Genomic DNA, 16,575 nt, shown 5'->3' with positions numbered 1-16,575 from the left:
TGCAAATTGAGCATGCGAGTTGGCCAAGCTTGGAACTAAGCCACATGAAGACTCGCAATTTACACCGACTTGAGCATGCGACCTGGGAGTGATGAAGACCACCCCACACATATTTCTGAAAGCCCCTGCTACACGGTCGTGCGAGTTAAGGAGCAAAGGGAACTGAGCCGCACGAAGATTCACGTTTTACACTGAGAGAGTAATGCGGCTGGGCTTACATGGATTCTATCTCGCTGAAGCTTCTTTCTAGGATCATGCGAGTTGGACATGCGACTTGGGACTAAAGGAGGACCAAGCCGCACACATATTATTCCCAGATTTCGTCTTGGTCATGCGAGTTGAAGAGGAGGAAGACTGAATCGCACAAAGACTCGCAGAAGACTCCTCGATGGGCATGCGGCTGAAACTAAAGGACTTAAGGCTCACAAGACTGCTTCTTTGGCTGTGCGTTTTGGGCATGCGACTTGGGAAGCTCCTGACCAACTCGCACACTCGTCATTTTACCTATTAAAGCCGGGTCAGGACCCGGTTTGTTCCGGATTGACCCCGTTCGTTTTAGAACCTATATATAGTTTTTTAGGGTTTTATCCCAAGGACTTAAGCTTGATTCCTTTTGTTTCTTGCCTCTTTTGTGAAAGACTCCCCTTTGAGAAGATTAATATCAATTTTTAAGAGTTCTAATCAAGAGAGTTTGAGAGATCTTTGTGTTTAAAGCTGCAAATCCATCATTATCTATCTTCTCCATCTACATCTCTCATCATTAATCATGCCAATCTTCTCAACTTGCAAAGGTTTAAGAGAGATTAGCATGATTAGTGAGTAATCCCCATATTAAGGTCTTAGATATGTAGATTATGGTGCTTAGGTGGTAGATTAGTGAGCTTAGGGGTTAGATCATTCATATTCCATTTTCTACAACCTGTTCTTAATGCTAGATCCATACACATCATATGTGGTCTAGATTCTGGGCATTTCGTGCACCAAAAGTGTTTGATAAAATGCCTGAACCAAGGTTGTTAGAGGTTTAAGTATTATTCATCATGGGAATGATTGTTTATATGCTTAAATGACAGATTAAACTGGTTCTCAATGCTTGTTGATTCATGTTTCACTAATGATGATTAGATTGGAAACTGTTTTAACATAGATGTTAATGCCTTCATGAGAGGATTAGCTTAGTTAATGATGTTTAAGTTGAATGGTTTGCTTGATCACATGATTCATTAGCTCACTAGTTTAGCACCAAAGGCACCCTAATCCACTATCATGTCTATGACCTTTCTCATCATCATACATACATTCTCATCTCATTTAGCTTATTTACTTGCTTGTTTAAGTTGATCATTAGCTTTAATCCTTATTTTAAGTTCTTAGTTGTCATTAATCATCAAAACCTCACTCATTTGGCTTGAATTAAGAACTGGTCCAGCATCTTAGTGTCTACACATGATGGATTGATACTCTTTGTACTGCAAAGTGACAAAAGGGATTGATAACCCCTCATTTAGAGCCTTGAAAACTCTAAGTTATCAGTCATGCGAAAGTCTACACACTTAGACCTAACTTACAGTCAAATAGCTCTTAACATTCATTAAAATTTCAAGTGGTTCTCATCAACAGGGAATTTAGTAAGGCAATCAAGGCTAGGTATTCAAAATGGCTTTTTCAGGGGTGAGGTTCTTAGTGTTTAGGGTTATCTTTTTCTGGAGAGACATGATATTATGCAAAACAGCAAGAGAGGAGGGAGCTGTTGATATCCACAGTCACATTCTTCTTGCCTTAAGATTTCTGATATCCTATCTTCAGGTTCTTCCCATAACTCTCTCAGACTTAGATTTTTGTCCAGGTTTTAAAACCAATGCTCCACAGATGAATACTTATAGCCTTTGCTCCAAATAATTTCGGCTATCCTAGACTCTTAGGCTTTTGGTTTCCTTACCTTTCATTCATTTTCTCTTTTTTTTTTATATATTTTTTTAAAGGAGAAGTCGCCTTTAGATGTACAGTCTTAGGAAGCACGAAATTTACCTTTATGATTGAGCTTTTTGAGGCAACATTGAGCTTTGATAGATTCTCGATCCTCCACCTTCCCAAATTCCTTCAGTCTTTCTCTTGAGTGACTGAAAACTATGTTGTTCCTCCCTATCGGGTGTTTTTGTACATATCTGTCGATACAAACTAAAGAGAGAATGCATGAGGTTTGAACATAAAGGTTTGTGTAAAGGCTGAAATACCAGATAAAGATGAATTGGCCATCTAGGACAACAAAGAGTTGTGACAATAAGGTAAAGATGTCCTAGATGTATATCATGATGTCTGCCTAAAACCAATGATGAGAAAATTAGATGTCAAGATTAAGTTCAATTAAAATGAGCTAGTATATCCTGTCAGAAAAGAACTCCATGAATAGAAATCCTCTGGTGGGAGTTTGTAGTGCAAGTACTGTAGCTGCCGCCTAATCTAGTACAAACCGCAAAAAAGAACTATCATGTAAATTCTAGAAGCACATGGGTCTTACTCCTCATAGTTTTGTGTCAAAAATTCCTGAAAAACACTCAAGGTCTTTTAATAAGCATAGAAAAATTTTAAAAATTGCAGAAAAAGATAAGAAACAAAGAAAATAAATCAGTACGAATAAACATCCTCCCCCAGACTTATATCACACTGTCTCCATTGTGAAAAAGTTGGTGAGAAGATGGTAAATAAAGACAAAAGAGTCTAAAAGTAAAAGAAAAGAAAATGGTGATAGAACTGTGGGTATGATGAGGTGATGGATAAGTGCCTATGTCTCATGGCAGTCGTCTGTCTCTGTGGCAGAGGAGTCATTAAACCTGTGGTACTTCTTCAGGAACTTCTTCATGCGCCTGTTGATCCTCTCCTGCTGATCAATCTTCTTCTTCAAAGCTGCAAAGTCTGCATCGATCCTAGTGGATGCTCTAGTGTGGGAGGAACTGGCTCGGGATGATGATGGTGCAGGCTGAAGTCTCCTACTGTTTGCAGCGACCTCTCTCTTGGCTTTTGCAGCCAGAAATTGCTTCATGGTCAAAGGAAGGAGTGGCACAGATGGTAAGAAATCTCGAGTCTCTGGTCTCCATCTTGGGTATGCTCCATCACGGATTTGGGGCAATGAATCTGATGGTAGGAGAACCCTGTACTCAGAGGTACTAGGGCAGAACTTGTAAGCAAATCCAATGGGATCCATCTTGGCCCTGGTAATAGTCCTGTCTCTGGAGAACTGAGAGATATCGAACCAATCCTCCCTAAGAGGTGTCTCGGCTGAGAAATCAACTCCTACTGCTATCATAAGTGAAGTGATGGTGCTTTCAAAGGCTGGTGAGAAGTCCTTACACTCATAGGTAAGTATCTCATGCTTAACCTTCACTAGGTTCTTGCCAATGATGCAAGCAAAGCAAGGGAACATTGGATGATCTGTGAAAGGTAGGTGAAGTGTCACCAGATCGGGTTTGAGCACATTCGCCTAGTTGGCTCTGGAAAACACATTGTGTGATAGCAACTTGTGCACATATCGAACACCAGGGTGAGAGAGAAGTGAAGCGTTAGATCTTCCTTTGTCATAAACTCCATGACCCATCAATCTCCATAGATCCTCATCTGGATCTTTCTCCAAAGCGATCTCATCACAATATGGCAGCTTCAAAGCATAACACATCTCTAAAATGGTAAAAGAGTAGGGATGACCTCCAATAGAGAAGGAAAGTATGCCACCTAGAGCTCTAGGAGTAGCTCTCTTCTTGTAGCACATGGTCACCGATGCAAGGAACTCTCTGGTATGACTCTCATAAGTTGTAAAACTCTGCTCCATGAATGATCTCATTCCAAGCTTATCAAGATACCATATCACCTCCTCTCTGATTCCAAGCATCTCAAGAGTAGAGTAATCGATTGCTGGAGTTGGTTTGATCTTCAGCTTCTCAAGCTGCTCCATGTAATTGATGTCTGGATTAATAGCTTTACCAACAAACTTCACCTTCGGTCTAGAGGAAGACTTAGCTCTCCTAGGTACAGATTTTCGAGTGGGGGCCCTATCAATCTCTCCTGAAAAGATTCTTCTCTGCGCAGATATGAAGGTGGAGAAGGTTTCATCATCACTCAGTTGCGTCTCGTTCAGTGCGTCATATGTCTTCTGGGAATGTGGATTCTTTGCATGAGGACTTTTCTTAGTTCGAATGAGGCGAGCTCGATAGAGTTCCATGGCCTGCAAAACAAAATTCTCGAGACAGAGAATGGGTGAAGCTGCTTTTGAATCGATTTCTATGAGCAAAGATGTTATTCACATGACAAACAAACTGTAATTGCATCAAACATTGAAAAATCTGGGAGTTCCTGATCAAATTCGATGTAGTGATGTTCCACATATGAGATTTCCAAGGCAAGATGGTGTTAATGCTCATGCATATGTAAGCTAATCATATTATCTATCAACAATGACCAAACAATCCAGATTTGCTAATGCTGAATCAAACAGTTCTTCAAATTTTGATTTTCTCAAGTGTTCAAATCTTAGATTTTTGAAAATTTCAAATCTATATGGTCCAGGTGCTAAATCATGCAATTAAACTACCCATGAGTATAATCTTGAGCTCAAAGACAGTTTCCAATCATCATAAGGTGAATTTCTACTCATTCTAAGAAAACCCTAATTTGAGTTCATAAGAAAAAGTGAAAAATGTGGATCCATACCATGATGAAAGTGTGATGTGATGATAGATTTGGAGAGTGAGACAGGTTCGAAAATTTAAAAGAAATTTGTCAAGTTTGAAATCTGGTCTTTTTCTCAAAATCTCTAAGCTTGTTGGAGAAGATGATGAAAAGGAGCCTTTTGATCTTTGAAATTCTTTTTTTCTTTTAAAAAGGTGTTTTTCCTAAGATAAATTTATTTTAAAAGCTTTTAAGGACTTACCTTTGCGTGGTTAACACGGAATAGATATTTTGGGAACTTCCCGGTTTGATTCCGAAATAAATCGGGATTTTGAATTTCTGGTTCTTGGGAAATCGGGAAAACGCAACGGGAAGCAGAAACAAGCCCGACCGCGGGTCAGGTGTGCGCGACCGGAGCAAATAATAGTTTTGCCGCGAGTGAAGGACATGGGTCGCGACAAACAAGGTCTGGCTGGGGCTAAGGTAATCGGAGCCGCGACCGCGGCAAATAGCTTCGGGAGTTCCTGGTTTCTTCTCGGTTGCCTGTTTCTTCCTCCTATCTTTTTGTATTTTCTGGTTTTTTGAATGATTTTGGTTTTTCTAAGTTTTTATGAAAGCCTTAAATGCATAAAATTGAAAAAGATCAAATAGAAAAACAATGAAAAGAAAAAAAACATACCAAATGAGTTGCATCCCATCAAGTGCTTTTGTTTAAAGTCTTTTAGCTAGACTCTTCGTAGAATTAGGACTGAGAAGAAAAGGCAGGATCTCTTAAAATAAGAGCCCATAGAATCCTTTTGAGCTTGAACTTTGGATCTCCTTCATCTTGAATCACAATTTTCTTTCCTTTCTTAATTTTTATTTATTCTAAGTGTGTTGGAAAACTGGTTGTCTCCGCTATACTGTCTCGAAATTTGGGGATGATCAGACGGTGAGAAATTCTTCTTTGGTTGTCAAACTTCTGACGGCCTGAATTTATCCAAAAGTGTATTTTTTCTCCAAAATGCATTCCAAAACCCCAAGTTTCCTGAAAAGCCTTTTAAAACTTCAAAACATGGAAAACACTTATAAAACCTATAAAACTGAGTGAAAACACCTGCATAAGATATTAAAAGTGATCCATAAAAATGGTCAAAATCAGGCGTTATCAGGGATTTTCTGAGGGAGATGTTGGGCATATAATCTAGAGTAGACCATAGGGGGTCTATAAGGGTTGTCGCAGCAACGATTATGCTCTCTCGGCGCCTGTAGTATGAATGATTCGGATTGCAGTCTCGAACCATTGGGTGGTAGTCATGAGCATGCTGCTCTTCTCTGCGCATGGTTGCTTGAGGAGTGTTGTAGAAACCTTCCTCGTAGTAGGAATTTCGGTTCATGGGATCCATTGCTTTGAAAACCTGAAACAAAGAGAACCAAAAACAAAAATAAGTAGAAATCATGTTCTAGAGTCGATTTACCAACCTTTCTTAGGGTTTTGTGGAAATGAAAACGTGTGCCTTCCTCGGCAACGGCGCCAAAAACTTGATGTGTGTGTGGTGAGAGTGTCAAATTTTACCCTAATATAATCAATAAGCCGCAAGTGCATGCACAGCTGATCGATTGTATTACTTAAGGATCAAATCCACAGGGAATGAGGATCTTTTTCTACAAAAGCCTTTAAAAGAAATATAAAGTAAGGAAGTCTAGAACTGGTCAAAATTTAAAGGGGTTTTAGGTTATCACTAAAACATAAATTCTAAACTAAACAGGTAAAGGAAAATTACTTAAGAAAATCGGTTGAAAAACAAAAGAAAACCTAATCTAAAACTAGAATGAAAATTGGCTAGGAATGAAAAATAACCTATTGACTAAAAGCTTGAATGAAAATCGGTGTAAACTTATAAAAACGAGACGTTGGGTTTTCAGGTAAATTATCTCCGGGGATAAACGATTCAAAACATTGCTAAAAAATAATTTAGAAGATCCTAGCTAAAACTTTTAGAACTCGAGTCACGTACGTATGACTACATCACTTTCGTGATTATAACAAACTATCTCTTGCAACCTTGACAAGTAGGTTTCCGCTCTGGCCCCGGAAGGGAAAAGATGCAAGCTTGCTTAAGACTTGTCAACATTCACAGCTCACCCATAGGTAGGTTTCCACTCCTATGACATAATTGCTCTTCTTAAACTAGATCTGGCTCCTAATGAAAACTTTTGCAATACTACAAACCTAAATCAGATTATAGTTCATGACAGTACTCCCATGCATTAGAAGAAAAATTTCTAGGATTAGGCTTTAATAGCTAATAGAATCCTTATAGAACATGTATGTCCCCATCGAAAATTCCCTTAAACCCAACAATAGAACTACTCAGACATGATAAAAGAAAGCAAAAACATAGTAATGAAAAACTGTATGGAAATCGATATGAAGAAGAAACAATAAAGGTTCAAGAGATAGAGCTCTATCTCCCTAACAAAACTAAAAACTTAAAAAGTATTCTAAAACATAAAAAGGCACAAAAGCATAAAGGACATATGTCCTAGGGTTCCTAGTATTTCTAGTTCTCAAGTCATTTCTGGACGTCACTTAGAGTTTCTCCAAATGAAGGAATCGATTTGGGCTTGGAAATGGGTTTTTAGCCTGAACAGACCAATCTCCACGGTCAGAAGAGACGTGACCGGTGTAAACTGGCTGCTGGCCATGGCCAGGATTGCTTGCTGGCTTGTTGACGGGACATCTTGCTCTTCGCGTAACTTTTGATTTAACCATTGGATTTCCTTGATGTCAAGTGTGCTGGAAAGCGCTTCAATCAAAAGTTACGCGAAGAGCAAGTCCCGTCAACCAGCCGGGAAGCATTTCTGACCGCGACCAGCACCCAATTTACACCGGTCACGTCTCCACTGACTGCGGAGAATGGTCTGTTCGGCCTAGAAGCCCATTTCCAAGTCCAAATAGATTTCTTCATTTGGAGAAACCCTTAGTGACGTCCATAAATAACTTGAGCACTTGTTTTAGGAACCCTAGGACGTATGTCTTTTATGCTTTTTGCTCATTTTTGTTTTAGAATACCTTTTAAGTTTTTAGTTGTTTAGGGTGATAGAGATTTTTCTCTTGAACCCTTTGTTTCTTCTTCAAATCGATTTCAATACAGCTTTTTATTACTATGTTTTTGCTTTCTTTTATCATGTCTGAATAGTTCTATAGTTGGGTTTAAGGGATTTTCGATGGGGACCATATATGTTCGATGAGGATTCTATTAGCTACTAAAGCTGAATCCTAGAACTTTTTCTTCTAAACTTATTTTTAATGCATGGGAGTAGCGTCATGAACTATAATCTAATATAGGTTCATAGTGTTGCAAAAGTTTTCATTAGGAGCCAGATCTAGTTTGAGAAGAACAATTCTACCATAGGAGTGAAAACCTACCTATGGGTGAGATGTGAATGTTGACGAGTCTTAAGCAAGCTTACATCTTTTCACTTCCAGGGCCAAAGTGGAAACCTACTGGTCAAGGTTGCGAGACATAGTTGGTTATGATCACGAGAGTGTCGTAGTCATACGTTCGTGACTCGAGTTCTACAAGTTTTAGCTAGGATCTTTTAAATCACCTTTTAGCAATGTTTTGAATCGTTTATTCCCCAGAGATAAATTCCCTAAAAACCCAGGCTCTCGTTTTTATTGTCTTACATCGATTTTCATTCAAGCTCTTAGTCATTAGGTTATTTTTCATTCCCAGCTATTTTCATTCGAGTTTTAAAAAGACTCGTGGCACTTGGTAATAAGCCAAAAGAAGGGATTGATTACAAAGAAACATTTGATCATGTTGCCAAGATGTCTACGGTTCGCCTTCTTCACAAGGTTGGAGCAGTAAGAAAATGAGAATTTCACCAAATGGACGTGCATAATACGTTTTTGCATGGTGATTTAAAGGAGGAAGTGTACATGAAAATCCCACCAGGATTTCGAGCTAAGGGGACAAATATGGTGTGTCGACTTAAGAAGTTGTTATACAGGCTTATATAAAAATGCTCTGAGATGTTTGTTCGCAAAGTCACAAGGTGCTCTTGTTGGGTATGGATTTGTACAATCATTTTGAGATTACTCATTGTTATCCCTCTGTAAAGGTTCTTTGGAGATGTATGTTCTCGTGTACGTAGACAACTTGGTGATCAAAGGAAATGATTCCAAAGAAATTTCAAAGTTTAAGACTTACTTGGGATCATGTTTCCATATGAAAGACATTGGGCTTTGAAATACTTTATGTGGCTCACAGCGATGATGGTATATTTTTAGGTCAAAGAAAATATATCTTAGACATTATTTCTGAGGTCGGATTTTTGGGATCAAAACTTGTTTCGACTCCAATGGAAAAACAACATCGTTTGGCGTTATCAAAAAGTGCAATGATAAAGATCCAGAATATCGGCAACTTGTTGGAGGGCTGATATATTTGTTAATCACGCGCCTTGAATTGACATGTGCAGTGAATATTTTATCTCAATTTAAGCAGCAGCCACGACTGGAACATTGGGAGGCAGCATTGAGAGGGGTTCAATATTTGAAAGGAACACCAGGTCAAGGAATATTTCTGAGTTCTAAATGTGATTTGCAATTAGACGGTTGATGTGATTCAGATTGGATAGGCTGTCTGTTGACGAGACATTTGGTCAGTGGCAGGTTCGTGACACTTGGTGACTCACTAATGTCTTGGAAAACAAAGAAACAAGATATTTTTGCTCAATCATCGGCTGAAGCAGAGTACCGGTGTATGGCATTAATTATTGCCGAGCTAAAATGGCTACGAGGAGTTCTTCAAGATCTTTTTTGTTTTCCATACAAAACGGAGTGATTTGCATTGTGGTGATTAAGTTGCAATGCATATTGCAGCAAATCTGGCATTTCAGGAGCGAAAGAAGCATATTGAGATAGATTATTATATTGTTCATATGAAATTCAAGCTGGTGTAATACGGGCACAGAAGATTGACACGACTGAGCAAATTGCAGATGTTTTCACAAAGGCATTGGGCCGTCGAGAGTTCATAGCAAATGTGGTAAAACTTGGCTTGTGTAATCCATATGCTCCAGCTTGAGGGGGGTGTTGGAGGCCCATCTACGAGGCCCAAGGTTATCATTGAGCGGGAAGAGAATATCTTGAAGACATTTACAAGATATGATATTGTAGATTGTGTGTATATTCTTTATTCTGTTTTGGGTAACTTAGAAGGTAGATGATTCGAGAGATATTCTCTTATGATTAGGGCGTAGAGGTCTGATCTTGGTGTATATTGTGTAAGGTTCAATATCAGTAAAACAAAACTTCGATAGGTTGAACTCGTTTTACATCAAAACCAACCAATCTCTCTATCAACGACACACATTTCTCTATATTAGATCCAAGGACGAGAAACTCTATTCTCTTCTTCCTAATTCAGTCATTGATCTACAATGACAATATAGAACCAAATTATGGTTAGACATGAATTCGTGTTGCACCAAGGAGACTTGTGCTCTCCAACAGAGAACTAATTTTGACTCATAAACCTTGCATGTATTTGTAGACAGGGGCCACATACATTTTGTTGGGGTCATTGGCCCCCAATAAAATTTTAAAAACTAGTGTAAGTTATTAAAGAATGTCCCCAGTGATCAAATGATATATGCCCCAATTAATTTAGATTTATGAAACTAGGCTTTTAAACCCAATAAAAAAAACAAACACAAACTAAATAATAAAAACGGAACGTGATTGATTAAAGCAAAAAGATCCCACATCAAAGTCTAGTACATTAAATTCTAAAAAACGATGCATATATATAATCTATTTTAGGGCAATTCTCTTAAATGGCCCTTAAAAATTAAAAGTTAACTAAAACAGCCCTCTTTTAAACTGTAGCCACATTCATTAAACAAAAAACGCGATTACTCAGCTCTAATTCTCAAAACATTCCTTTCTCTGAGAAAAATCCCAAATCTCTCTCAAAAACTTTCATCGATCATCGGAAACCTTCACTGATCATCGGAATTTCGTCTGGGATTTGAAAAAATCGTTGTCGAAAGTGAATAAAATTCTTCTCGTTCTTCGTCTCTATTTCCTTGTTCTTGAGTTTGTTGACTATCTGAGCTTGAGAATCTTTCATCTCGTGAGATTCTCTATAGGTTAGTCCCAAATTGGTGTTTTATCAAACGTTGATTTGGTGTTTGTGAGATTTATGTTAGTGTCCCACATCGACAAATAAAAAAATTTGTGGACAATATATAAGTGTGTGGCAATCCTCCACTCATGAGCTAGCTTTTGGGTGTGAGTTAGGCCCATTATACTAATATGGTATCAGAGCCCAAGGTTTTAATTGTTCAATTGTGGGCCACATCCGTGGATGTCCAGTCCCACAAAACTCCACGCTTCAGATGTCCAATCCTGAGCGTGAGGGGGATGTTAGTGTCCCACTCAAATTCGCCAAAGTCGCTACCAGCTCCTGCGTTTCCTTAGCCTCAGAAACCACATTTCTCCTCCTACTCAAAGCATCTGCCACTTGGTTGGCTTTTCCAGGATGATAGGAAATTTCCAGATCATAATCAGCCAATAATTTTATCCACCTTCTCTGCCTCAGGTTCAAATCATCCTGAGTGAACACATGCTTCAAACTCTGATGATCAGTATATATGTGCACCTTCTCCCCATACAGGTAAGCACGCCAAATCTTCAGAGCAAAGACTACTGCTGCTAACTCCAAATCATGAGTCGGATAATTCACTTCATGCTTCCAGAGCTGTCTAGATGCATAGGCTACGACCTTCTTCTCCTGCATAAGCACACATCCAAGCCCGGATCCAGAGGCGTCGGTGTATACATCATATGGTATTCCTGACCTTGAAAGTACCAATATCGGAGTCTCTGTGAGTTTCTGCTTCAACTCCTCAAAACTCTGAGATCTCTTATCCGTCAAGCTGGTGAAGGGTTTGGCAATACTGGAGAAATTAGGCACAAACTTGCGATAATATACAGCCAGACCCAAAAAGCTATGGACCTCAGTAACACTTTTAGGTACAGGCCACTCTGTCACTGCAGTGATCTTCTCAGGATCCACGGCTACTCCCTCTTCTGAGACGATATGCCCAAGGAATCCCACCTTCCTCTGCCAGAAGCTACATTTGCTTAGCTTTGCAAAAAGCTGCTGATCCCTTAACTTCTACAGAATCATTCCCAAATGCCATTCATGCTCTCTCTCCGACCTTGAATAGACCAGGATATCATCAATAAAAACAATCACACACTTATCCAATTGCTCTCGAAAAATATCATTCATCAACTTCATGAAAGCTGCAGGCGCATTAGTCAATCCAAACGGCATTACCACAAACTCATAATGACCATATCGAATTCGGAATGCTGTCTTATTGATATCCTTCTCTGCTATCCGAATCTGGTGATAGCCTGATGCCAAATCAATCTTAGAGAACCATGAAGCTCCTTCTAACTGGTCCAACAACTCATCAATCCTTGGCAAGGGATACTTATTTTTGATGGTCACCTTATTCAGCCCTCTATAATCAATGCAAAGTCGAAAGCTTCCATCTTTCTTCTTTACAAATAGCACGGGCGCTCCCCATGGCGAGCTGCTTGGCCGAGTAAATCCTTTATCCGTCAAGTCTTCCAACTGCTTCTTTAGCTCAGCCATCTCTGCTGGTGCCGATCGATATGGAACCTTCGAAACAGGGGCTGTTCTTAGTTCTAACTCGATAGTGAAGTCAACTCCTCTTCTTGGCGGGGGTCTAGTCAATGGTTGGAATACGTCCGCGTATTCATTCACCAATGGTATCTCCTCAAGATTCTTAGATGCTCCCTCTCCTACCATAGAGACTGTCGCCAAGAAAGCTTCACATCCTTCCTCTATAAGATTCTCGGCATGAATCATCGAAATGACTGGCAATCCTGTGTCGGTCTTTACTCCTTGAAAGACAATCCGACCTCCTTGATGCGGAAAATAGGCCCTCGACTTCCGGCAATTCAGGACAACTTCATAATGCTTCAGCCAGTCCATTCCAAAGATAACGTCATAGTGGCCCAACTTCATTTCCACTAGAGTCCAAGGAAAATCTGCTCCTTCCAACAAGATAGGCACCTCTTCATGGATTCCAATGGTCTCCACCTGCTCACTTCCAGCAGTTTCCACTGCTTTCAACCTGGGGGTGAACTTTCCGGAGAAGGTCCACCACTTGGTCAACCTCGGACTCACAAAACTATGAAAGGCAGATAAGTCAGTCCGCTCCCGTAAAGACTAACTTCCTGCAAAAGAAAAGAACAACAAAAACTAGAGAAGCTAGTCTAGGTGGTGGTTTTCTTTCTTTTAAAACATTTGAAGAATCTTTGAACTTTGAAAAACTTGAAAACTTTTAAAAACTTTTTAAACAATTTTCTTTTTGAAATCCGAATCTCATTCCCACTATTCTAGACTAAGCTCTCTTAACACCTAGTTCGAACCATGCTCTGATACCAAATTGTAACACCCCGATTCCTGGTTCCAAAGGAAACCAGAATAAACCGGAATATTAACTAACCTAAACTAAATAAATTCCAAATAACCGGTTGTTCTTTATTCAAATCCAAACCCAAATCCAAGTCTTACAATAGAAATGAAATAACTTATTAAATCCGAAATAAAATAGAAACATTGTCTTAAAAAGAAATGTGAAATAGTTTTTAAAAACAATAACAACTTCCTCCATTTCTGAAGGCACACCACACTAGAAGTACTCGTCTAGTTCTTCCCAGACATCATCACAATCACAATCACAACCACAATCACCTGCACATCGGAATTTAGAGAGAGAGAAGTGAGTAATTCTCCCGAATTACTCAGTGAGAATCAAACTAGGCTCCCGCCTTATTCATTCATTTCCACCAACATATTAAGAATAAATCTAATGAAACCAAACAAGCACTCTACAAGTGCACAAGCAACTAACAAGCAGCAATGTCTCTGATCCCGCCTCTCAATAGGCCAAACCACCTTGTCACTCGGACACAGGTCGACATCTCAACCTGTCACACAGACAAACGCCCTGTCACTCAGACAGAGACCCAGACCTGTCACACAGACAGTCCAATCCCGGCTTGCCACATGGACAGCCCCGTGGGTCATCACTCCACCGGATGAATGGATTATTGCCACGGTCACACAGACGACACATAACCCAGCAAACAAGCCTGCATTCGGCACATTGCTATACCAGAAACAGACTGTGACCTTTAAGACTTCTACCAATCACTAACCAATCAACAGGATTATCACTCAGTTATGCTGGTTCTTCCTCTAATGAGATCCTAGATCTTATTAGTTATGTATATATGGATCTGCCTATATATGGATCTGCCTAGATGCACAAGAAGACAGACCTGTCCCACCAGATCTAGACTCAACACACTAGAAGAAGATAAAGAGATAAAAAGAAAGATCTAGATCTAATCCTCACCTTGGCCTAAAAGCAGATCTGAGATTAAGGAGAACTAGAAGAGGCAAAAGAATCAAGCAGCTTCTGAGAAGGTGGAGGCAGGCGAGTGCTCCTTCTTTTCTCGGCAAGCATCGGCGGCGGCAAGCTTCTCGGCGGCGGCGGCTCTCCTCCTCGGCGGCGGCGTGCAGCTTCTCCTTTTCTCTCTCACTTTCTCTTCTTTGGGGGTTAGGGTAATTAGAGGAAAAATGAGGCTCATTAACTCCTAATTCCCTATTTATATTAGAGTTTCTAGAATGGGCCTGGATTTGCTGGGCCTCCTCTAATTGGGCTGGGTTTGGGATATTACAACTTTTGTTCGAGAGCCAGTTGACAAGAGCCTAATCTGAACCCCTTCGTCTGAAACCATACAAGTCTTAACAACAAGGTAAGAAAGTATGGTGAAGAAACATTATCAGAGTTTGCTTTTATTTTAACTCTCTAAGAAATTTTGAAACTTATTGTGAATCAATCTCCTAAAATAACTTTCCATGGCCCGGAAGCTGTGTGAAGCTTTTGTGAAACTTGTCCCTCCTTTTTTCGTCTCTGTCTTTTACCTTGATTGGGATTCATGAAAGTACATAACTTTCTTCCTTCTTAAACCAGAACTGAACTGCAGCAAGACAAAGCAGATATTATAACAATAGATGATATATACAGATTCTTTTCCAAACATATGATGATCTCACAAGTTATTGGTTTAACCTTCTCAGCTTCTCCTAAGCGGTCTCAAACTCTATGGAAAGAGGAGAAATTACATCCAAAAGAGAAGGAAAAACAAGAAAACATAGCAACAAGTGCCTAAAAGTCCACCACAAAGTGGTTAAACGAGTGATAGATAGGAGATACAAAACATCAGAAGATAGCATAAGAGATCAAACATGTACATTCACATCAGCTACTTGCTTAATTGCATCCAGAGTAACCCAAAGGGTTACAAAACCTGCAACAACGGCAGAGGAAACCAACAGCCAGGAGGAAGATCCTTGCAACACCGGCGAGTCTTGAATATCAAAACTACTCCAAACAAGAGGGAATTTGGGGAAGAAAAACTGCTTCATAAAAGCAGAGCAAGCAAACCAGAAAGCTTCCTTGATTGCGAACAACTCTGCAATAAAGGCAGAAACGAAGAACCTTCAATGGTCTTCAAAAGACCAGTCCTCTCGGTTAAAGATAGAGCAGGGAGCTTCCCAAATAATCTTGCAAGACCAAGACGATCACATGCCACGAGATGAGCCGACGAGCCTAACAACCTCGAAAGAAGAATTCAGCCCTGCACATAGAAACTTTCCACGCAAAGGAGACATTGAAAGAACATAAATCTCCATAAAGGAGTACCAATGAAAACAAACAGAAATCTCCATAAAGGAGTACCAAAGGCAATGAATGCCCAACCATGACCGATACAAGCAAATAACAAGATCCTTGAGATACACCACTGCTAAGGTGACTGTAACAAACTCGCATTTCCATCGACAGGGACGGGGAAAGCTGTTATCCAAAACACCCAAGGAAGCAAAACTATCCCTAGCTAGAGGGAAAGAGATCCACAAGACAGAGGCATACCTGAATGACCAAGAGCAAAAAGGAATTCAATAGTAGAATCTTCAAAGTATAAAAAAAAAAAACTCAATTTTTATCGATTAAAGAAGCAAAAAATCAGAATCCAGTCTCTGTCTTCCTCTTAAACAATGAGCCTCTTAGATTTTATTACGCTACAATCTATAAACCAAGTAAGAAGGCACCACAAACTCAACAACAATACTGGAATCGAGATAATCATGAACCTTTCCTTTCTGTGAATTCACCAATTTTGTCTAGTCTTCCGTGAACTCTAATTCACTCAGACAATTGATACCAAAAGTTTTACAAACGACAAAACCAGAATTTGGCACAAATCGGAACTTACAATTTTCTCTACCTCCTTTTTTCGCTCAGACCCCTCCAGACCAGCCAGAGGGTCTCCCCTCTTTCCAATTTGGAAACCCATCTTTTCCCTCGATTGAGTGGATCCCGACGATTTTTGAAGAAAGTGAAAATTTTCTTGCCATTTCTCTCTAGCTTATTTCCCTTTTCTCGAACATAATTTCCTTTCACTCTCCTTTTCTTTCCGCCCACCCAGCTAATTGATATGATTTCCATGAAAATTGTGGGAGAATATTGCAACATTCATTGCTGCTTTGCCCTATTCGCAACCGATTTGCTTCCCCGCCTCCCCCCATATCGACGCTACCAGAAAAGCTTGATCTTTCGTCAACCCTGGTTAATGGCTGACTCCCTGAAATTTACTATTGGAGCGATGACACTCGAAGATGACGAACCCATCAACCTCCCAGATGAACATATGAACAATGATGAAAAGCTCGGTGGTAGTGCTCGCCATGATTCTACCATTTGGGACTTCAGACTCATGGCTGAAAACTGCAAGATCGGGGAACTGAG

Source organism: Eutrema salsugineum, unplaced genomic scaffold, assembly GCF_000478725.1.
Source record: "Eutrema salsugineum unplaced genomic scaffold, Eutsalg1_0 scaffold_11, whole genome shotgun sequence".
NCBI classification, from domain to species: domain Eukaryota; kingdom Viridiplantae; phylum Streptophyta; class Magnoliopsida; order Brassicales; family Brassicaceae; genus Eutrema; species Eutrema salsugineum.
The sequence above is the reverse complement of the archived record's forward strand: the minus strand, read 5'-3'. Positions refer to the sequence as shown.